Source organism: Panthera tigris, chromosome B1, assembly GCF_018350195.1.
Source record: "Panthera tigris isolate Pti1 chromosome B1, P.tigris_Pti1_mat1.1, whole genome shotgun sequence".
Lineage (NCBI taxonomy): Eukaryota > Metazoa > Chordata > Mammalia > Carnivora > Felidae > Panthera > Panthera tigris.
The window spans coordinates 15,902,732-15,926,566 of record NC_056663.1 but is presented as its reverse complement, the minus strand read 5'-3'; the positions used below and the strand labels follow the sequence as shown (position 1 = coordinate 15,926,566).

General features: G+C 44.7%; 1 long non-coding RNA gene and 1 pseudogene across 1 annotated transcript in view; one reads left to right on the top strand and one right to left on the bottom strand.

Annotated features, from left to right (window-relative positions):
- Positions 1-19,826, top strand: part of LOC107178963 — a 53,464-nt gene extending 33,638 nt beyond the window's left edge. Inside the window, exons 4-5 of the long non-coding RNA XR_006216186.1 lie at positions 19,210-19,376; positions 19,635-19,826. This is a non-coding gene — a long non-coding RNA (uncharacterized LOC107178963). The remainder of the gene's footprint in view (positions 1-19,209; positions 19,377-19,634) is intronic.
- LOC107181279 lies at positions 18,062-18,575 on the bottom strand (annotated as a pseudogene).
- Positions 19,827-23,835: the final 4,009 nt, after the last annotated feature.

Genomic DNA, 23,835 nt, shown 5'->3' with positions numbered 1-23,835 from the left:
AAAAAGCAAAATGTTGTAATGATAAAATTCAGTACTCGAGCTTTATTTTTGAATGATTATTTTGACATTTCAAGCTTACAACAGGTAGTGAATTAGATATTGCTGATGAAAATTAATTGGAAAAATTGATACTTAAAAATTTTGTGATTTTTTTCAGCTCTTTTCTGAGCACAGTCTGTTCTCTGAGCAATCTTAGGGTGCTGATTTTTAAAATGAGTCCATTTTGGTGATAGCTGCTAATTTGTGCCCTGGTAGTTTCTAATAAATCAAACTTTGATTAAAAGAAAGTAAAAAAATGATGGTGATTCTCCTCTTCTCCCCTCCATAAAACATTTTGTGATTGAAATATTTCAACTTTAACTCTTCAAAGTTACTACTCATTTGCAAATTGCTTACAGAGCACAAATTAATACATGAGTATCAGAGTTGGGTTTGTTCTTATTTTTTTTTTTAACATTTGTTGTTGAGAGACGGACGGAGTGCGAGCTGGGGAGGGGCAGAGAAAGAGGGAGACACAGAATGTGAAGCAGGCTCCAGGCTCCAGGCTGTCAGCACAGAGCCCAATGTGGGGTTTGAACTCACTAACTGTGAGATCATGACTTGAGCTGAAGTCAGAGGCTTAACCCACTGAGCCATCCAGGCACCCTAGATTTTTTTGTTTTTTTAATGACATGTTCTATCTTCTTATGCCAGGAAAGACAAACTGCTTTTTTCCTAGGTAGTTGGGTTTTTTTTTTTATAAAATACCTTGGGATAGATCTTTACTTTGATTCCTTTTATTCTGTTATTAAAATAAATATCCTCCTTAATCTGCAAGAATGGGAAAGAAGTCTCATCTATTCATTATGAGAAGAATTTTAATGTGCTGCTTAGTTATTTCAGATACCTCACTATCCGTATTATGAATGAAAGCCTAACTAGAAATAAAGTGCCTTTAAAACTCCTGTTCAGAATAAGCATAGATTAAATTGTGATGTGCCACAAACCAAATAGAACTATAACATATGAAAAATAATTATGGGATTCAGAAATTGAAAATATAGCTAAGGAATTTATAATTTTATGAATTATAAATTAGAATTATAACTGCTCTTGGTTTTAGACTGACTATCCCTTTATTCTCAGATAAATCCAAGAAGTTTATGAGGGGAGAAATTATTTTGAAGTTTTTATTCTTGAGGCAGTTTGTCATTTACCATTAAAATAGTTACAACTTGCAAATTTAACTAACGATGTTTGGCAATGTGGAAAAGTCCTCTGTAGTTTTCCTTTTCTCCTTTAGGACTTAATAATTTATTTAGTACTTGAGTACTAATCTATTTTAGGGACCAAGGACAACTGAATATGTAAAACAAAATCTTGCTGTTGTATTTAAGGACATTTCCTTTGTTTGGTCGGTTTTTTTTCTCTTTTTTTTTTTTTTTGTGCCCCTCCCCTGCCCCCCACTCCTTCTGGGGAAAGCTTACCTCTTTATAGTGCAAGCGATTTTTTTTTAATTTGAATATTGTTTATTTTATTGCAATTTAATTTGTATATTCTTGCCCACAAAAAATCAGTAAAGGATATGATGGCAAGCGATTTTTAATTCACCTTGAGAGGCAGCTGTATATTATGAAAGGCAGTGTTTCCCAAGTCAGATCATTTGTTTCGTGTCCGTTGCCAATCTTGTAGAAAGATTCTCCCTCGGGGAGCTTCGACTGTCATATAATATCTCCTTTGCAAAGTGGGCCTTTCTCCTTAAGGAGAACTCACTAGCGTGAGGTCGCTGGCTTCAATATGTACAGCTTCTTGTCTGAGCCCCCCACGCTGAGTTCTTTTTTCTGTTCCTCCAGAGGTCATGTCCGACACAAGTGTCCCCACTGTGCGGGGTCAGCAGGAACACAGGATGACCATTTTCATTCATCATTATCTGCCTAAATTTAGGGAAAATAATATCCCTATTGATTTCTCCCTCAGGTTTCCCCTACAAACTGTTGCTGTACAGAGAGAGTAATTATTTGTTTTCATGCTGTAGGCATGTGTGAGAGGGAAAGATGGGTTCTGTGCTTTTCAATTTGGGCAGGACATTATTGAATAACGAACACGGTACAAAGAACATCTGATAAAATCTTATTTCTTCCAGTAGTCACATTGAGACTATTTCAAGCATGTACAAGATCAAGCATCCGCTAGACCTTTTTTATTTTTTGTAACTTCTGCGGGTTTCCATAGAACTCCAGAAGTGCTGGGCCCTCTTTTAAAAATTAAATTAACTAAAAAGGGAAAGAAAAAGAGCCTGCATTTTCTGGGGTTTCCCCACAGGCTTTTTATCTGTTTAAACTAGCGGGGATTTTTCGCATATTGACATAAGCATTCATTTGCTAATTTCTTGGACATTAAACTGCATGGAGCCTTCCCCAGAATCTTGAATGAAGCTGAAATACTTGGGTCCTCAGGGCTGCTCAAGGCCTGCATCATTCCGTGCACACATATGGTTTTTCCTCCTCTATCTCCTTAGATAAAAGTCAGTGCTGATCGCCTTAAGGAAAGAATGAGTTAAATGGACCAATATTCTAGGCCTTGATCTAAAAACCCAGCCTTTTCAGAGGCCCCTTAGCACCTGCAGCAGCAAGGTCATTTGCACATACATAAATAAATAAATTAACAATGAATAAATAATTTAATCCCAGCCACACAATGCCACCTTGCAGATTTGATCCTTTGCAGCTCCCAGTGAATCTGTCCATTTTCTAATTCTTTTTGATAAAGTCCTCAGATACTTGCTGACTGTCAGGCTCATTTTCTTATTGTTTTCGCTTGATTAGTTCTGTAGCACCCAAGGTTGCCCTTAAAATCCACGTCTCTTGTGAAGACTCGGAAAGTCCTTCTTTTTAGCAACCTTCCCCCCCCTTCCCCCCCGAAAAGGATGGAAAACCTGTCCTTTCTCCACACAGAAGCTTGGAAGGTTTCTGTCACGAGCTTCCTCCACCCAAGTGCAAAAGCAGCTCATTAGGGTAGCGTGTGTTCGTGGCTTCTGTACCCAGTGCACTTGGGTGTGCCTGTGTCTTGTCTCCCATGTCTCTTGGCCTAGCTGGGCGCCCTGTTGGAGACAGCACCAGGCCTTGGTGCCCGCCCACCCAGTCTGTTGGCCAGGCTGTTTGTTACATGGTCTTTCAGGAAACATGGTGGCCTTTGCTGGAGAGGAGAGGGTGGAGGGTTAGCTTTTTCTCTTTTCTTTTTCAACTGGCCAACTGCTCATTCCCTGTTTTCAGGCTGCACATTTTGTTTAGGCTATGGGCCCAGAGGCAGGAGTCTTGTCTAATTCACAAGTGTCTGATCCCCATGTCTGGGCTGGGCCTTAAGTGCCTGGAGCTAAGGCCTCCTCATGTTGGGTTACCACTGCCCACTCACAAGCCATTCTCTCTCCTCCCACGGGGGCAAATAATAGCCTTTAAATAATGGGGACCAAATTCTGATTTATCGAAAAATGCAGACTCTCTAAGTCAATTTTTCAGTATCCTTCAACATTTCTATAGAAGTTTTCCATGAGTTTTAACTGTCAAGACTTTGGGATTTTCAAGATTTACTTTGTAATTTTTTTTAAAGATTTTATTTCAGGGGCGCCTGGGTGGCTCAGTCAGTTAAGTGTCTGACTTCAGCTCAGGTCATGATCTCACAGTTCATGGGTTTGAGGCCCGGGTCCAGCTCTGAGCTGTCAGCACAGAGCCTGGATGGAGCCTGCTTCAGATTCTCTGTCTCTCTCTCTCTCTCTGCCCCTCCCTCTGTCAAAAATAAAATAAACATTAAAAAAAATTTTTAGGGGTGCCTGGGTGGCTCAGTTGGTTGAGCGTCTGACTTTGGCTCAGGTCATGATCTCACTGCTCATGAGTTCGAGCCCTGCATCGGGCTCTGGGATGACAGCTCACAGCTAGGAGCCTGGAGCCTGCTTCAGATTCTGTGTCTGTGTCTCTGCCCCTCCCCCACTCCCTCTCCTTCCCTCACTCTCTTTCTCTCTCTCTCAAATATAAATAAACATTAAACAATTTTTTTGAAGATTTTATTTTAAGTAATCTCTACAGTCAGCATGGGGCTCGAACTCATAGCCCCAAGAGCAAAAGTTGTATGCTTTACTGACTGAACCAGCCAGGTGCCTCTCTGTAATTTTTTTATCCTTCTTCTGGACCGTGGAGTGAAAACTCACTACGTGGAGTTTTACAGTTTTTACTTTTGACTAACAGTGATTCTCTTGAGTACGTAAAGGAGATGTAAATGAAAATTGTACTACCATATGAAAATTTGAAAAAGTAGACTCCACAACCTGCATGGAAATCTGCTACACATGTTCTATAATCTCATTATGTATTTCCTTTTATGTGATAAAATTTTAAGAGTGGATTTTGATATATTTGGGTGCATTTCAGCAATTGCCCAGAAGGGCAGACTTCCTAGGCTGAACTGTCAGAGCCCTTCAAGAACTTGGTTCCATCATCTGAATCCTAAAAAGGCTAATAATCTTGGCTCCAGATGAAGTCAGGACACCCTGTCAACGAAATCCCTTGGCTCAGAAGGCTCTGGAAGAGCACACTGCTGTGTGTAACGCACAGGGAAGTGAACTCTGACCACGGTGATATTTTGTGCGTTGACACTGTTCCAGCTCAAACAAACCTTCAGGCCGCAGGCACCAAAGTCATGAATTTATATCAATCTGTCATCTCTGAACAACTGAAAAAAAATTGGGGGGACACTTGGGTCGCTCAGTCATTTGAGAGTCGGACTTCGGCCCGGGTCGTGATCTCACCGTTTGTGAGTTCGGGCCTCTCATTGGGCTTGCTGCTGTCAGCACAGATCTGGCCTTGGATCCTCTGTCTCTCTCTGTCTCTCTCTGTCTCTCTCTCTCTCCTCCCCTTCTTGTGCTCTCTGTCTCTCTCAGAAATAAACAAGAACAATTTAAAAAATTTAAAACAAGTTTCAGTCTCCCAGAGATCCATCATTTGGATGTTAATAGTGAAGAGAAATTGTAACTTCAAACGCCTGCATTACAAGTTTGGGCTCAGTGTTTTTTGTTTGCACACAGTTACGCTGGGGACACCGGGGCAGTCAGCACTGCACTAAGGAGAAAGGATGATTTCTTCTTTTTTCAGGGGAGGGTTATCCAGTCTTTTTGATGAGAAATCTCTCTAGTGGATGTCTCTGCGCTCTGTAAAGAGCAGTTTATGAGAAGCCAGAAGAGTCTACACTCCCAGAAAGAAAGACCACAGCGGAGACCCCAGGAACAGCGGAACTTCTACGGACACATCACGCGCTACGTCTTCACAGCAATTGTTGCCCTTGCTTGTTTTAGGAAGTTACAAAAACATTTCAAACTCACAGGATAATAAGAGAATGCTAGAGCAAACACTTGTTGCCCTACTCCCCAGACTCAACAGATGTTAACATTCTGCCCTATTTGCTTCGGCTCTTTGATCACATTTTCAGATGTGACCAACACCGCCTTTGTCTCTCTCCCTGATCACACCCCTGCTGTGTCTCCCCAAGGTGATTCTGAAGATAACTGTAGATTTCAAGGAAACTTTGCTTCATTCTCTTTGTCTCCATAATGTGCCTGGTAGAATCAAAGTATCGGCCCGGTGTTGTACAGATGTGGGCCACGTGTATGAGCGCTCACACATATGCACACGGAGCAGAGGGTGAAGATCGTTCATGAAAAGGTCAACAGTTGGTGTTTGACCGAATTTGGGATGTTTCCTCCTTGCACTTTTATGAATTGTCACATGTTCTTATTGATCATATGCTTACGTGATGATAAAGTAATAAGATGATAAAGTAATAAGAAATAAATAATGATAAAAATGTTATGAAATAATAACACCTTTTACCATTTTCAAGTATCACATTGTAAGGAAAAGTATGCCAAGGCTCTTTCTAACTCCTCTAAGACTACCGGAAGCCTACCTGTAGCTACTCTTCATGGCAGCTTCCTCTGCCAGAGGGTGTAAATCAGTAAGAAAACAACCAGGCATCGATGCTCAAAGGGGTCTCAGATTAGCTCCCAGGAGATGAACATCATCATCATCATTTTTTTTTTTTTAAAGTAGGCTTCATGCCTAGTGTGGAAGCCCAACATGGGGCTTGAACTCACGACCCCGTGATCAAGACCTGAGCTGAGATCAACAGTCTTAACCAGCTGAGCCGCCCAGGTGCCCCAGATGAACATCATTACCGAGATTGTATATATCAGCAAATGGGATGAGTCACGAAACCTGCATCTGGTGATAAATATCCAGACATTTTTAAGAATAGGGCTGGGGCAGAGGAGAAAATCTCAGAAAAGTGTTAAGGAACTGGAAGATATTGATAAGAAGAAATGCCAAGATCTGGTATCTCCGATGACACCTTATGAGTGAGGACTGTTCTAAGTGCGCTGAGAGGACAGTCTCTGATAAATGTGAATGAGGCGAGGTAGTCGGCTTTTCCACGGAAGCAGGGAGGAGGCCTGTCCAACAGAGCTGCCAGCCTAATGTCACCTTCACGCAAAGCTAAAAAGGCCACCCCCAGCCCCTGGGTGGACACAGCTCTTGGCAGGACACAGCACTTAGAGCGCAGGCTGGTTTCAGCCCGTTTCCCCCTTTTTCCTGGTGCCTTTGTACAATGCCAGTGTGTGCAGCTGTACACGGTCTCCAAGTCCAGCCTCTTCTATGCTCCTTCAGCGTCATTCCCTCTTTTCTCTGGTTCCGTGGAAGTGGCCTCTCACTTCAGAAGATAGGTCTGGCACTTGGGTGTGAGCCCTGAGGAAAGCAGGCTTTGGACTGTTTTCACAGCCTACTTTGGTTCTGATCAGACTTGGTGAAAGGAAATTCTTCAAGCTGAGTCTTGCTCACTCAAGCTCTGCTTAGTGGTAGGGTGGAATCTTTTGCTTGTTAGAAGCATCCGTTTGCTGTGTCTCATCCTCTTTGCCTTCATCTTCCCTCAGAATCCTTTGAAAATGGGTGGTCTAGAGCAGGGTTAGGATATACTTATTTCTCGTATCATTCCTTAGTCATAACCCAACACCTCAACATTTGTCATCGCGAGCACCCATTTAGACAGAACTCACCGAAGGAACTCAACAGAAGGAGTATCTCATCTGCTCTTAAAGCAAACGATAAAATGTCCTTGGCCTGGTGGGGCAGAGTAAAAGGCAATGTCCTGACCCATCCCTACTGGGGAACCAAGGGGGAGGATGAGTGGGAAAGATCCTGAGCTCCTTCTAGAGGCCAACTGGGCCTCCATTCTCTTCCTCTAAACGTACAGGCCCTCTTCTGGATCTCATTCCCCTAGTAACAAGAGTGGTAAGCACGTCCATGGGCCAAACTCCGGCCTGACCAGCAGAGTCTCACTCTGTACAGGCTTCTCACCTCTCGGTAGGGTAGTTAACAAGCAGGGAAAGAAGGACTGGGGTAACCATTGGGTTTGTTACTCAGCTGGTGGTCGGAATAGTACTTAGTGTATGAGAAAAGCCTGCCAGAGGCCATTTCTTCTTTAAAAAAATTTTTTTTTAACATTTATTTATTATTGAGAGACAGACACAGAGTGTGAGCAGGAGAGGGGTAGAGGGAGGGAGAGACACAGAATCCAAAGTAGGCTCCAGGCTCTGAGCTGTCAGCACAGAGCCCGATGCAGGGATTGAACTCACGAACTGTGAGATCATGACCTGAGCCAAAGCCTATCGCCCAACCAACTGAGCCACCCAGACGCCCCTGCCAGAGGCCATTTCTGTCAGATATATTATCAGTCAACTGAGCTGGATGACAGGAGATAGCTATCCATGTGGTAAGTGCGGACCATATTACACTTGTCAATTCCAGGACTGCTGTTCCTTCTTGTGAGTTTACTACTTGCTTTGTTGTTCTTGTAGATGCTGCTATTAAGTGAATTTCTGTCACCAAGGAACTTTTTGTGGTGTTTATCTGTGATTCCTCAAGATAACTATATTTGGAAGTTTCTGGTGAATTTTAATTGTCTTATGTAACCTAAATAAAAGTTGGAAGTCAGTTCTGAGTTTCCTCTTGCTGCGGTTGGATTAAATTAGTATTTAGAAAACAAAGCTTCCTTTAGTCTTTTCTTTTTTCTTCCCAGATTTATTTACGATAATTAAAAATGTGGTTTCCAAACACTGGCAGGCAGTAGAGATAGGATTTGAATATGTAGATGAAGTGAACTTAAGGGGGCTCATGCTGGAAAACACGTACATCCCTTTAAAGAGGTAAGAAGCCTTATATTGTTTAAAGAGGCTTTTTTTAAGGTCATACAGTTGCACTGACCTTTTTTCCTGAGGTTTCATTTCCTTTCTGAATGTATACTTTTACTCAAGAATACATTATAATCGAGTTTCAGAGAAAAATTGATAATCTCCTAAAGAAAAGCGGTCATAATTCATTATGCGTGATCCAGGCATGCTTTCATTTGATGGAGTTTATTGGAAGCATCCGCTTTATTATGAGCAACTTGCTTTTCTGTAAGCCCTTGAAATAGCGTGAAGACATACACAACTCAATGGCATGAAACTGAGCTGGGCTGTATCTCTGTACATATATTTACCCTCGTTCCTTTCAAAATGAGATCTCTCGTTGTTCCAGTAGTCGTACCACTCAAAATATTGTATCTGAAGCTTTGGTATTCATCCTGAAGTAACACGAGGAGAGATCCCTACTCTTTGGGAAACACCGGTCGCAAACCAAGACAAGACTCTGAACCTCACACAGTTTGTAAGACATTCTGGCCACTCACCAAAATCTGTCCATTTTCCCCATGCCAAAATTAGCCCCCCTAGAAGAGGTGATAGCTCCTTCAAGATGTGTTCTAAGACATGCAGCTGTGCTCCAGACGTACTGGTCGGTAGAATACGAACAGAGCTAGGACGTCACATCCCTGGTGAGCCGAGTGGCCTCAGCCTCTGTGCACCACTGTCTAGAGCCTCACGGCTCCTTTTGCTGTGAGGCCAAGGAATGAAAGGAAAGCTGTTGATGACGAAACATTGATTCTGGTCTCCCAGCCGAGCCTCAGAGGGTATCATGGCAAGGAGTACGGGAGTCACTTGTTAGATTTCTCCCAAATAGGAAATCCTCTCCTGTTCATATCTGTCACATCACTCCTGCCCTCACAAGAGTGACTCTAACCCCATCCCTACAACTCAGTATGTAGCTCCTGGTTCCCCTCACTCTTTCCAATGAATAAGGGCTGTATTTAGTATGTTCTTTCACTCTCCTGTTATTTACAACCCATTTTTTTTGACACAATTTAAGCCCCCCTTGCCAAAGAATTTTACTGAATATTTAAGAAACATGTTTAGAAAATTCAAGCATCATTGTTTTTAAGCCAGCCGCCTACTAAATTTTGACACATAAGAAAGATGCTTCAGGGTCTAGGGCAGTGATAGGGTCTTAGGCACCCAGCGGGACATTGGCTGTTTAGGTAAGTCAAAGTTGGATGAAATTGATTTTGGTCATTTTCACCTCTCATTAGAAGACATTTTATTTTTGTTGCTTCCTTTTCTCCTTCTGCTTTGTCCTTGGTACTGTTCAGTTTATACTTAAAGCAATGTTACTTTTTGGAGGGGGAAGGGTGGCTAGTAACAGCTGACTTAAAAACCTCATGAGCTCCCCCTGCTGTTTCCCAGGTGACAATACAAGCCCCATTTAGTTTTAAATCCCAGCAGCAAGTAAGTGAAACAATTGAAGAGAATCCCTTCTGGTTTTGCTTGATCTACGTGGCAGAAAAATGCTTTTTAACTTTCTCCTAAAAGTTCACGAAGTCAGAAAGAAATGGAAGGCTCTTTTAGCATTTTTTCCAGTCTCTCTCTTAAGCTAGGAAGCAGGTCTATACCACTTTTGAAAAACTGCCGATGAAGAAATATATAGTGAAGTCACATCACATTTGCAATGGACAGATTAAACCTGAGAGATGTGTTTTTAGTCATTTCATTTTTGATCTGTAAAGGTTTGGGGGGGAAATGGTTTTCAAATAAGCCATTGACAATAGTTTCTGCTGTGTTTAATTTTTTCCCCAACATTTCTTGAAACTTAAGTTTTTCTTTAAATGTATGCACCTTAATTTAGTGTGCCTTTTCAAACAAAAGATAATTAAATAGCACACCGAAATCACATTTATTAATATTTTTCATATAAATAAGTTAATAGGGTACCATAGTGTATATCACAAGTTATAAAACATCAGAAAATATGTGTTCCTCAGACTACAAATATATATATCGGAACACCTGCCAGTGTTCCATAGGATGGTGAGTGAAATAGGTTTCTGCCTTTGTGTAATATATAGTCTATAGCAGGAGGCATTCATAGAATAAAAATTCAGATAAAAACATAATTGAAACTTGTGAGAGGTGCCTGAGTGGCTCAGTCTGTTAAGTGTCCGGCTCTTGATTTCAGCTCAGGTCATGAGCTCGCAGTTCATGAGCTCGAACCCCCGTATCAGGCTCTGTGCTGACGGTGCAGAGCCTGCTTGGGATTCTCTCCTTCTCCCCCCGCCCCCCCCACTCCTCCCCTGCTCACGTGCTCTCTCTCTCTCTCTCAAAATAAAACAATTAAAAAAAAAAACTCGTGAGTGATTTGTTGGATATGACACCCAAAGCAAGGCAACAAAAGGAAAAATAGATAATTTGGACTTTATCAAAATTTAAAACTTTTGTGCCTAAAAGGACACTGTCTGTAACAGAGTGAGACAACAGCCCAAAGAATGGGAGAAAATATTTGCAAATCACATATCTGATGAAAGGTTAATATCCAGAATATATAAATAACTCCCACAACTCAACAACAAAAAGCCAACCCAATTAAAAAAATAGGCAAAGAACCTGAATAGACCTTGCTCCAAAGATACGCAAGTGGACAATAAACATATGAAAAGATGCTCAACTTTCATCATTTGAGAAATGCACAACGCGATACCAGCTCACACCCTTTAGGACGGCTGCTGTCAAACCAGAGAATAACAAGCGTAGGTGAGGATGGGGAGAAATTGGAAACTTTGTGTGTCGCTTGTGGGCATATAATGTGGTGCGGTCATTGCGGAAAACAGTTATGTGGTTCCTTATAAAATTAAGAACAGAATTACCATATGACCTAGCCATTCCCCTTCTGGGCATATACCCAGGAGAACTGAAAGAAGGCTTGGACAGATGTTTGTACCCCCATGTTCGTAGCAGCATTATTTACAGTAGCCAAAAGGTGGGGGCCACCCAGGTGTCCATCAACAGGTGGATGGATAAACAAAATGTGATCTATACATATAATGGAATATTATTCAGCCTTAAAGAAGAAGGGCATTCTGACACATGCTAGAATGCAGATGAACCTTGAGACATTATTGGTTAAGTGCAGTAAGCCAGAGGTTTGTCCACCAAAGGACAAACGTCGACTGGTTCCACTTACATGAGACGCCTATAGGAGTCACATTCACACAGAGAGTAGAAGGGCGGGTGCCAGGGAGCAGGAGGAGGGAGGAATGGGGAGTTATTAGAGGGGACGGAGTTTCAGGAAGCGAAGACTGAAAAGGTTCTGCAGATGGCTGGTTGGGGACAGTTGCCCAACGGTGTGAATGTACTAAATGCTATGGAACCACACACTTGAAAACGGTGAAACTGGTTAATTTTAGGTTGCATATGCGTTGACCACATTTTAAAATAATTATGATGAGTAGTTTGAAAGAAAAGCAACAGGTTTCCCCTAGTGGGTTTTTTAGTGGATAAGTGAGTGGCACCTGACAGGGAAAGCGTGAGAGTGAGGGAGAGAGTGTGCGAGGGCCCCAGGCCGAGGAGGACGGCCACTTAGAGGAACCGAGGGAAGACCCGGCAGGCGGGCAGCACAGGGAGACCCGTGGGGAGAACAGGGATGAGGAGGTGGGAGGGGTGGACAGGAGTCTGGAACCCACCTCCGGGCTGCGGTGGGGAGTTTGGAGTTCACTGCAGCAGCGAGAGGTGATTGAAGTCACTGGTGGGGAAGGAAAGGAAAATACGATCTGAACTCCACGTAAACCGACCGCTCAGACTGCTGTGTGGAGAATGGGTTTGGAGGAGCTAAAAGTGTAGCCTGGATGTCCAGTTAGGCCACGCAGTGTTGTTGATGAGAAATAGTGGCTTGGACTGCAGAGTGTCACGGGCCGTGTGGACAAGTGGAAAAATGTAAGCCTTGGGCGAAGGACTGTGTGTAGAGGCGAGAGAGGAAAGTGCCGAGGCCGACTCCCGAATTAAATGCTGTGTCATTGGCATGTGAGGCCGGGATGGCATGTGACTCAATCTGATCTGAAAAATAGGATCTGTTTATTCTACCTCTGGAGAAATCCACTGCTGAGGTAGTTTTAATTCTTCAAAAAACAGTGCTCCATGAACTTTGGTTATTAGCACGACCGTCGTAAGCCATCCACTACCGTGATCAGACTTCATTTCTGACCAGCTGGCTTGTAGGATATGCTGATGACAGTGATCGGGTAACTATCCTGTTGTTTTGAATGCCTCTGGGACAAAAGTGCATTCGGAAGATAAAAAGTAAAGGTATGTTTCAGAATTTTCAGTGAGGTCCCTGGAACAGTTTCAAACTTAAATTTTTTTTTTTAACATCTATTAGTTTTTGAGAGAGAGGCAGAGCATGAGCAGGGGAGGAGCAGAGAGAGAGGGAGACACAGAATCCGAAGCAGGCTCCAGGCTCCGAGCTGTCAGCACAGAGCCCGACGCAGGGCTCGAACCCATGAACTGTGAGATCATGACCTGAGCCGAAGTCGGACACTCAACGGGCTTGAACCCACCAACTGTGAGATCATGACCTGAGCCAAAGTTGGACACTCAACGGACTGAGCCACCTGGAATAGTTTAAAACTTTAAAGTCAGGGGCGCCTGGGTGGCTCACATCGGGCTCTGTGCTGAGAGCTCAGAGCCTGGAGCCTGCTTCGGATTCTGGGACTCCCTCTCTCTCTGCCCCTCCCCTGCTCAAGCTCTGTCTCACTCTCTCTCAAAAATAAATAAACGTTAAAAAAATATAAAACTTTAAAATCATTTTCCCCCCTTCAGTATGATTGAAAGACATATTTGGGAAACAAGTGTGGAAAAGACAAGTATGTTGGAGTGGAGGAGGAGAGAATGTGTCCATTCCGTGAAGCTTCGTGGGTGTCCTGTCAGTGAATACAGTCAGCAGGCCAGGCCAGCCTCTGCCCAAAGCAGTGAGAGACTAGTGGCTTCCCTCTGCGTCAGAGATGCTGATCAGGGCAGCGAACTCTTAGGGCCAAAAGGGGGATGTGCAAGGACACGGTGAGCATCTTCCCGACGGACAGACAGACATCCAAGAGCAGAGCAGACAGGCAGAGCTGGGAACAAGTCTGAGGGAGCCCAAGGTGAAATGCAGGATTTATTAATAGTTCATCCCGGTTTAATAAAAATGGAGTGCTTCGTTTTGTCAAAGGAATCCAACCTGAGTCTGATCTAGCCTCTGGATCCAGCTGTAGGCTAGGAAACGCAAGAGGAACGTGTTGAGCGGGGCACGAGTTGACCACCAGCAAAATCCAGCCTCTGCAAGACCCTCCAGGGCCAAATGGCGTGGGCCTCCCAACAGATAAATTGTAAGGAAATGAACCCGGATGGAGGGGAGAGTCTACAGATTAAAGAAGATTTAGAAGATATATCAAATCTTGTTTAGACGAGCAAGACAAAAACGAAACTATATTACTGTCCAGGGATGCGCGTTTGGGTGATAAAGCTATTTTTAAATATCCAAGCAAGTGGTTGCTGTGGAAGTCAGGACAGTGGCTACGTGGCTGGGGATCAAGGGCTGGGGACCCTGCTGAGGCGACATGGAGATGGCCGGGTTCTGTTTCTTGACCTGCGGGGTAGTTGAGAGTGTCCGCCTTAAAATACATCAAACCAATAGTTGTTTCCTGTGGTTTCCTGCGTCTTTAATTTTACAATGAAAGATTTTAAAAGGTGTTTAGTTCTTATGAAGCATTTTGTTATCGTTAGTCTCTTCCCTAACATTGGCAATGCCGTCACCGGCACGGCAGTCAATTCGGCCGCGTTTCCCTCCGGCTTTATTCTTGTGCGCAGGGAATTCACACTCCCCGAACCACTGTCATTCGTGCCCGGCATTGCCTGCACAGGGATCTGTTTCAGTGGCCGCTTACGGTTAGACCTTTGGGTTGCTTCCACTGCTGTAGCTAATGCTTGTCACGTGTTGTGCCAGTTTGGAAATTGGGGTTAGTTTAATAAAGATGATGTTGTTTTTAATTTGATAGTATGTTTTAATAGGAACAGTAGGAGACTCCGTGTGGTGTTGCATTCTTGCTCTATTCTGCTTAACAAGAAATGAGCCTAATCTTAGGGCGTAAGCTATGGGCTTCCATTGGTCGTTTAAAGACCTTTCTTGAGCCCCTAGGCTGTGCTATAACCTCTGCTACATTCCGGTGCTAAAGAGAGGAATATAATCTATTGCCCATTCATTCATTCATTCATTCTAGTGCCCTTTTTATCTTCTTTTGATGTTTGTTTATTTTTGAGAGAGATAGAGTAGGGGGGAGGGCAGAGAGAGAGAGAAAGAATCCCAAGGAGGCTCTACACTGTCAGCACAGAGCCCGACGTGGGGTTCAAACTCATGAACTGTGAGATTATGACCTGAGCTGAAATTAAGAGTTGGACACTAAACCGACTGAGCCACCCGTGTGTCCCTAATCTAGTGCCCTTTTAAAAGGCTCAGAAACAGGGGGGCCTGGGTGGCTCTTGGTTTCGGCTCAGGTCATGATCTCATGGGTTTGTGGGTTCAAACCCCACATTGGGCTCTGTGCTGGCAGTGCAGAGCCTGCTTGGGATTCTCTCTCTCTCCCTCCCTCTGTCCCTCCCCTACTCATGCTGTCTCTGTCTCTCTCAAAATAAATAAAAAGGCTCAGAAACAATCAGCTGTCAAAAATAATGCAGAATCCTAAAACTTGAGTAAACTGATACTGGGTTTCAACTCTGTAGAGAGAAATCTCGTGTAGATGCTACGAACACGGGTCCCCCCATCTCCATTCTTGCGCTGAAGACTCAGTCTACACAGAAATCGGAGTGATCTTTTTATTTAAAAAATTCTTTTTATTGAAGTATAGTTGACACGATGTTACATTAGTTTCAGGTATACGACATAGTGATTCATCAACTCTTTATGTTAGGCTGTGCTCGCCACGGCATACCTCCCATCTGTCACCATACAAGGCTACTACAGTTTGGCCGACTGTATTGCCTGTGCTGTAGCTCTCGTCCCATCTGTGTTCCAGAACTGGAAGCCTGTGCCTTCCACTCCCCTTCACCCATTGCCCTTCCCCTCCCCCCTGCTCTGGCAACCACCAGGCTATAGAGTGATCTTTTTAAAAGGCATATCTGGTCAAATCTTAAAGCAATTCACTAGTCATCTGGGCAACCATGAATTCCTTAAAAGTTCCTCTTTCATGCTTCTGAGCCTTCATACAAGATGTCTTTTCTACCTGAAACCCTCTTCCTTTACTTCCCCAACTCACTTCCTATTCTTCCTTCAGGCATCAGCTGAAATGCCCCTTTCTCTGTCCCATTTGGACCAGTTGGGAGCCTCTGCTGGGGACACTGCCCTCACCTGCACCCCACATGTTCCTTTTTAGCATTTATCACACTTTACTAGTTGTTTGCCTGATTTCTTCTATTAGGCTATATAGGCTTAATGATGGCTATCGGGCCATCGCTTGCCTTACTCCCCATTTCCTCTATCCCTGGCGTAGGCACCTAACAGGTATTGTGAAATGAACAACTGACTGGGGCTTTGGCAGGTGGAGTGAGTAACACACAGAAGGGCCTAATGAGAGGGGGAGGTAGGGAGGCGGGGCTTCAGGGGAAGCCGTCTCAAAGGGGAGGCTGCAGTTCAGCAGGGAAAGAGGGGAGCTCAGGAGGTTGGGGGTGGTGGTGGAACCACTTTCTAGAAGAAAGGGGCAAGGGCGTTTGCAAAGGCAGGAGAGGGCTTGGCAAGTTCAGGGAGCTCCAAGCAGTTTGGAAGCCAGAATGGTAACGGGTAGAACAGGCAAGCTGTTTAGACCCAGTGGCCCTTACTACTTAGAAAGACGTGATTTACCAGAAGGATGTTGTCCAGAGACAGCATCACACATCCCATTATAGGGGCAGCCCACAGGATGCGGTTTCTGATTCCTGTCTCAGGTGCAGTATTTATGGGATGATCTCATTTTATTTTTGAGAGAGAGAGAGAGAGAGAGAGAGAGAGAGAGAGAGAGAGAGAGAGAGAGAGAGACACTAAGCACGAGCAGGGGAGGGGCAGAGAGAGAGGGAGACACAGAATCCGAAGCAGGCTCCAGGCTCTGAGCTGTCAGCACAGAGCCCGACGCGGGGCTCGAACTCATGAACCATGAGACCACGACCTGAGCCCAAGTTGGACGCTTAACCAACTGAGCCACCCAGGCACCCCAAGAATGTACCAATTTTTTAAATAAAAAGAATTGGGGGTGCCTGGCTGATTCAGAGGAGCATGTGACTCTCGATCTCGGGGTCGTGAGTTCGAGCCCTACATTGGGTGTGTCGATTACTTAAGTAAATGAATAAACTTAAAAAAAAAATTTTAAAGATAAAGAGAAATGTAAAATGACTTAATTTGTGTGTATGCACGGACTATCTTTTAAAGGATACATAAATAACTGGTAACAGTGACTGCTTCACAGGAGAAGCACTGGATGGCTGGGGGCAGAGGTCGGAAGGAGACTGACTTTTCACTGTTTACCCTTTTGTACTTTTAATGTTTTATATCATAGAAGCATACTGGCTATTTAACACTTATTTTAAAATTAGTGTGTGCATAGTAAGTTTTTAAGGAAATGTATAAAAAATGTTAGTGCTTATAACTGGATGGTGGGATTATAGGTGTTTTTGTGTCCTCTTTTATACTTTTGGATGTGTTTATAGCCTTCTGCAATGAGCATATGTTGCTTTTGTAATTAGGTTTTTTTAAGTTTATTTGTTTATTTTGAGAGGGGGGTAGGGACAGAGAGAGAAGGAGAGAGAACCCCAAGCAGGCTCTGCAGTGTCAGTGCAGAGCCCCAGGTAGGGCTCGAACTCACGAACTGTGAGATCATGACTTGAACGGAAATCAAGAGCTAGATGCTTAAGTGACTGAGCCACTCAGGCGCCTCTGTAATTCGTCTTTTAACGGGAGGTTATTTTTTTCAACCTGGATTTTAGAGACTTTAGGACATCCAACTGCCTGGTTTTGAGGCCCCAGAAAACCACAACTGGACACAAGAAGAGTATTCTTGAACTTAGATCCAAACCAGACTGTTCTAAGAAAGTGTAAAAATGTTCCTGATTGTGGCAGCTGTTGCATGGAAGAAAGAGCTCTGGGCTGGGGAGCAAACATATGATGGTTCAAATCCCAGCTCGGCCACAAAAGAGACTTTGTGTGACTTAGGACAGACTGTCTGAGTTAGCCTTCATCTGAAACTTGAGGGTGATGTGACCTCCCACAGAGGTTACCGTGGAGATGAAGTAGAGCGCCCAGCACTGTTCCAGGCAGGGAACCTTGCAGGGACCGCAAGGAGTGCCTTTGGGGGATTGGGCCATCTCTTAATTTTCCTCAGCTCAGCTAAGGCCTCCCCAGTGGGCGTGTTTGCAGCTTTAAGACAAATCCCCTCGCCCTACTCTGTCCCTTAGCTGCTCTGAACTCCATTTAGAGCCTTCTGTGTCTGATACCTAGCAAGTCCTAAAATAAAAACCTCTTCCTTTCGTCCATTCTAGATGTCTTCTCTGATGCAGAGAGGAAAACACTAAGACTGGCTCAAGAGAAAAGAGACAATGAGTTGACACGATGAAGTTCTTGTTTTTGTTTTCTCGAAAATTCAATATCACACACACACGCAGTCAGTTAAGCGTCCGACTCTTGATTTCGGCTCAGGTCATGATTTTGTGGGATTGAGCCCCACTTTGGGCTCCACACTGACAGCGTGCAGCATGCTTAGGTTTCTCTCTCTCTCCTCTATCTCTGCCCCTCCCCACCCCTCAAAAATAAACATTTTTTAGAAATTCAATTTTTTTTTTGTTGTTGTTGTTGAAAAAATTTATATTTAGATTTAGCCAGCTGGACTCAGTTTAGATGATCCCAATTTTGTTGGCAACATCCAAAGCATCATAGTCAGGAGCCAGTTGAACATATGCTTTCTTTTCTCCATCGGGCCTGATCAGAGTGTTGACGTTGGCCACATCAATGTCATAGAGTTTTTTCACGGCCTGTTTGATCTGGTGCTTGTTGGCCTTGGCATCCACAATGAACACAAGAGTGTTGTTGTCTTCTATTTTCTTCATGGCCGACTCTGTAGTCAGGGGGAACTTGATGATGGCATAGTGGTCAAGCTTGTTTCTCCTGGGGGCGCTCTTTCGAGGATATTTGGGCTGTCTTCGGAGACGCAGCGTCTTGGGCCATTGGAATGTAGGTGACGTACGGATCTTCTTTTTTTTTATGACTGTGGACGCCTTTCAGCACTGCTTTCTTGGCCTTCAAAGCCTTTGCTTTGGCTTCGGCTTTGGGCGTGGCAGGGGCTTCATTCTTCGCCTTTGGCGCCATCTTCGTGAAAGGCAGAAATTCAATATTTTTAATAGGTTATCAATTTCAAAGGAAATTGTTTTAGTCTGTATAACAATCTCATGCATATTTCAGCCATAATAGCTAAATTACTGGATACAGACCATTGTCCAGGCACCTCTCTATTAACTATTCCCCCATTTCCTCTGTGGGGTAGGTACCGTCCTTCCATTTAACTAGGGAACTGAAGCACAGAGCCGTTAAATAATTTGTTCAAGGTTATACAGCTAGAAAATGGTGGAGCCAGGGGGCGCCTGGGTGGCTCAGTCGTTTGAGCGTCTGACTCTTGATTTCAGTTCAGGTCATGATCTCAGGGTCACAGGATTGAGCGAGCCCAGCATCAGGCTCTGTGCTCAGCATGGTGGTTGCTTAAGATTCTTTTTCTCCCTCTCTTTGCCCCCCTCCCCCTCTCGTGCTCTCGCTCTCTCTCTATCTCTTAAAAAGAAAAGAAAAAGAAAAAAAAAAAAACAAGCATTTTAGCTCCAGAGCCCAAGTTCTTAATCACCGTGCCTTACTGAAAATATTGAATGCCTCAAACAATGATGCTAATTGGTTGATTTTAAAAGTCCAGGGAAAACATATAGACCAGAACATAATTTTCACGTAATTTTTTCAGTGTTTCATACCTAGAGCTTCTGAAGCCATGTCAGAGAGAGGTCTGTATGAGTGGGTGCAACGTTGCTGCAATCATGCCTTCCCACACCTGACGAGAATCCAGATCAATATTTCGTCAGAGAAGAGTAGGCAGGTCTGAGAGCGCTGCCCGGTCGCCTAGGGGAAAAGGTACCCGAGACTTTTCTTTGCCTCTGAAATGTGGCGTTTGCCATAGCCCACCCGGTGTGAAAGAGAGCTCTGTAGTCCCGAGCAATGAAAGAAGTCCGTGTGCCTGATGTTGAGTGTGGGACAGTGTCAGGCAATGAGGCCTGGGACGTATGCAGGGCCCACGGTAGGAGGACCTGACAGGGGCTTGGACTTTATCCTAAGAGCACTGGGAAGGCACTGAACAATTCTAAACACGGGCGTTTTGGATTTGTGTTTTAGAAAGAAATCACTCTGGCTGCCATGTTGACAGTGACTTAGAGGAAGCAAACACGGAAGCTGGGAGAATTGGTGGGAAGAACTGAAGGGGGACATTGGCAGGCTGGTCTCTGGCTGTGGCAGTGGAGATAGCAAGGAACGGATTCAAGAGGTAGCAGGTAAAACCAAGCCGATGTGATGACGGTGTGGATGTGGAGCTGAGAAGGGAGAGAGGCTGGCCGAGGCATAGCGGTGACTCAGCGGGAGACAGACTGTGAGTCTACCTCGAGGCCGGGAGAGCTGAAAGTAAAACCGAAGCACTTGCCCTTCTGTTGCCTAGGATGCCTCTGCCTAGATGAAGGAACGCAGGAGAGACCTTCAGGATAACTGGATCCTACCCTGTAAGAGAAAAAGTTGGTGATCGGGGCAGGACGGCGTGGGTAGAGGAAGAAAGGGAGAAGGGAAGGGAGAAAACATTTAAGTCTTGATATATTTATATATTCTAGGGCAAAAGAGTTGATTCGTCCAGTGGCCTTCTCTCCTGTAGCTGCAGGGTGACTGGAAGACCCTCCAGAGGGCTTTTGCAGAAGCTGGAAGCTGGATGTTGGTAGTAGTGTCTCCCTTTCCCTCCCAGAACTCGGATCAGTACCGACGCTCTCCAGCTTCCTCCTTAATGAAGATGAGGTTCACCGTGTCCCGTCAAAGTATGACCAGATGTTAGATGAGAAAACAGACTACGGATCTTTCCTGGAAGAAGTTTGCAAACCACAGCACACACCTTGTGTCCAGAGACCCCCATCAGGTACAACAAAAATTCGTCCTATATTCTCTTTCTCCACATCACTTTGTTATTACTCACAGGACTGTCCTCACAGGAGGTCCTTCCACGCTTGTTGGGAATCACCGTTTCCAAGCATCCATCACCCTCCAAAGCATATTCAGCTTTCCTGCCATCTGTCTAATTCGTAATTGAAGAGATTCGAAAATGTGGTCTCACTGACAAATCAATGTAATTTTCATACCAAGAAAGCAGATAACACAATCCTACTTTCAGTGGCTTTCAAATTGTTAAAATTTGTCTTTCAGCTTTCAGTTGCATTCTAAGAAATGTTTCGCTCCATTTTGTCCCTCCAAGATGAACGATCCAGCAATGATATGCGGCCTCCCTTCAGCACGTAGGTCTGGGCCGTCATCAGCCAGGGCCCAGGGGCAGAACAGGTATGATTCAGTTCTGATTTGACAAAACCCATGTTGCTCTTGCCCTTTTGGCTGAGCCGTAATGTAATTCGGATGAGGTTCAATTGTGTTCGTGTCTGCCTCTTTCCTGGATGTCAGAGGAGGAAGCCTTTATGAGATCAGCGACCCTTCACGCTTTCAAAGATGTATTGCTTGTGGCTTCCGGCCAAAATATGCGTTTGCAAATGAGCCTCCCTCCAATTTGACCTTTTCCAGAACAGCTCCTCTAAGTGCCCAGAGTAGGCTCCCCCAGATTCCCCCCCAAGTTTTGCTGAGGCTGGATGGGTTGCAGTCATAGCTCTTCTCCCCATGGCTACACACTAGCAGTTTTTCCCTCTAGCAATTTTTCTTTCTTCACGAAGTACACCTGATGTCGTATTTGGAAAGAGCAACGGGGCTAGGTCATAGTTTTATATTCTGACATAAATATAAGCTAGAGATCACGTTTATGTGAAAAATGAAGCCCTGGTGTTATTGAGTAGAAACTCCACTATTTTATTGTGGAACATCTCTACTGATGGATCTATAAGGAAACAGTGATAGAAGGGGCTGACTTTTGTTTTGTGAAACATTGCAAAAGGTCCCTTAGAAATATTGTATTTAAAAGGTTTTATTGGGCGCCTTGGTGGCTCAGTAGGTTTAGTGTCCGACTTCGGCTCAGGTCATGATCTCACAGTTTGTGGGTTCGAGCCTCGTGTCAGGCTCTGTGCTGACACCCTGGAGTCTGGAGCCTGCTTTAGCTTCTCTGTCTCCCTCTCTCTGTGCCTTTCCCTGCTCTCTCTCTCTCTCTCTCTCAAAAATGAGTAAACATTAAAAAAATTAAAAATAAAAAAATAAATGTTTTATCATATTTATAAAGTTTTAACTAATATTTTTTATGGACTCTTGCTTTTAAACTACACATAATAAGGGAGGCCATTTGGGAATAGAGAAAATTAAAAAGTGCTCAGGTTCCCAGTTCTCATGCGGTCCTTTCCTCTCTAGCTCAGCCCAGAGTTCCTGCGCTGTTTCCCACCCCATCTCCTATGGCTTCGGTGACTTTCCTGTTGGGCATAATGCCGCCTACTGCCTCTCTTCTGCTTTGCTCTAGCTGTCCCCACTGTACACAGGGTTTGTCAAAGACTATACGGGACACACCTTCATAACGGTTGCTCCTTATCTTCCAAGCCAACCAGAAAGAGCTGGCTCCCTCAAATTCTAACCTAGCCCTTCTCTTCAGCGGTGGCTCTTTCCTCTGGCCCCAGTTTGCCCCCCCCCACCATGTGCACACTTGTGTACCCAAGCAGATATCCTGTGCATACGTGCAGGCACCCCAGGGCCTGCACCGCTTGACGCACGCAGGCATCTGTGTGTACTGCCTTCCTGGGTGCACACACACAGGCCCCCAGGTTCTGGGGTTTTGGAGTATCTGATAAACTAGTCATTTTTTTTTCTCCACGCTGTGCTCAGAATCATTTGAGATGTAGATACAGGTGTCAGATGGAGATAAAAACGTCTATTTTGCTACCGATTAGAGGATGTGCCTTCTGTGGGTAGAGAAGGTGGATAGGGGGCTTGCAACCCTTGACCTTAAAAGTAAACTTATCCAGAAAAAGTGCAGGAAGAGTGAGAATCTGCCAGCCAGCTTCGTAGGGACGCTTGCTTGCTTCCTGTGGAAAGGTTGGCAGGAGGGAAAGGGCTTCGGGAGCAGGGCTGGGCCCGCCTCCTGAGCACTACCATCGGTATCGCTGCAGAGCAGGAAGGGAGCACCAGCAGTGTTGAAGGGATCACTCCTGCGATACCCCTCCTCGCTGGGGGCCCCACACAGGCCCATTCGTACGCCAGGCCACTGACACGTGGAGAAGCAGATAGCAGAAGCCAAGCAATCCGAAAAGTGGGGAGAATCAGGACTGAAGGGCAAGCGAGAAAGGGAGTGAGAACTTGAGACAGGGTCACTCTAGAGCCTTTATCCACATCAGGGGGTGAGTCTGGGGCCAGAAGCGGAACAGATGGGTGATGGAGAGGACAGGTGAAAGGCTTGCATGGGAAAAAGGGAGGAAATGCTGAGGAAAAAAAAAAAGGAAAGTGTGCTTAAAGAACACTGAATTTGTTTATTTGTTTCCCCCACATTCCAGAAAGAATTTGCAAGGGCCAAGAGTTGTATGTTAACGGGTGTCGATGTGTAATTGGAAGGAGCACGTGGGAAGGTGGGTACAAGAGCGGTTGCAGAAGAACATCAGGTCAGCCTTCTGTATGTGGAGGAGTGTGAGATGGCATTTCAAGGTTATCAGGGGGGGCTCTGCTACCAGCCATAACCTGGAGAGGGGCTCCCGGCCCCCAAATTGACCATGAGCTGGAGTTAGAGCTCCCTAGCCCCACTTGCCCTAAATGGAGAATTTTGCCTTGTTCCAGAGCAAGCCTTGGGACTTAATTTTGGGGGGGGGGGGTTAAGATTCTTTTTTAGTGATTGCCTTGACATTTTGCTTTTTACTTTGAAGAGGATCTGACTCTTTGGGAGAAGGGAGGGAGTAGTAGATCATTATTATTATTATAGCTAGTGTTTATTGAACATTCACTATGGGCCAGACACTGTCTAGAGTGCTTTGAATGTACCAATTCACTTCCTCATCGTAGCGACCCACATGAAGTTATGCGCTTTTAATCTATTTTATAGATCATGAAACAGACACAGAGAGGCTTAGCAATTTGCCTGAGGGCACACAGCTAGTGAGCAGCACAGCTGGAATGAAAATCCAGGTAGTTTGGCTCCAGAAGCCAAAAGAGGTGGCAGAAAAGAGGGCAGAGTCTGGCTCAGCCCCATCTTGGCTCTTTCTCATGCCAAAGGAGCAGAACCCTCCTAAGACTAGGCCAGAAATCAAATTCAAATCCTGGATTTGGAGTCTGCATTTAGCTGGGCCCTCAGAGAGAGTTAACTGCCTTAACCAAACAGGCCAAGCGGTGTCTCTTTCTGCCAGAGCACCAGGTAGAATTTCTAGGCAAAGGGGGAGCC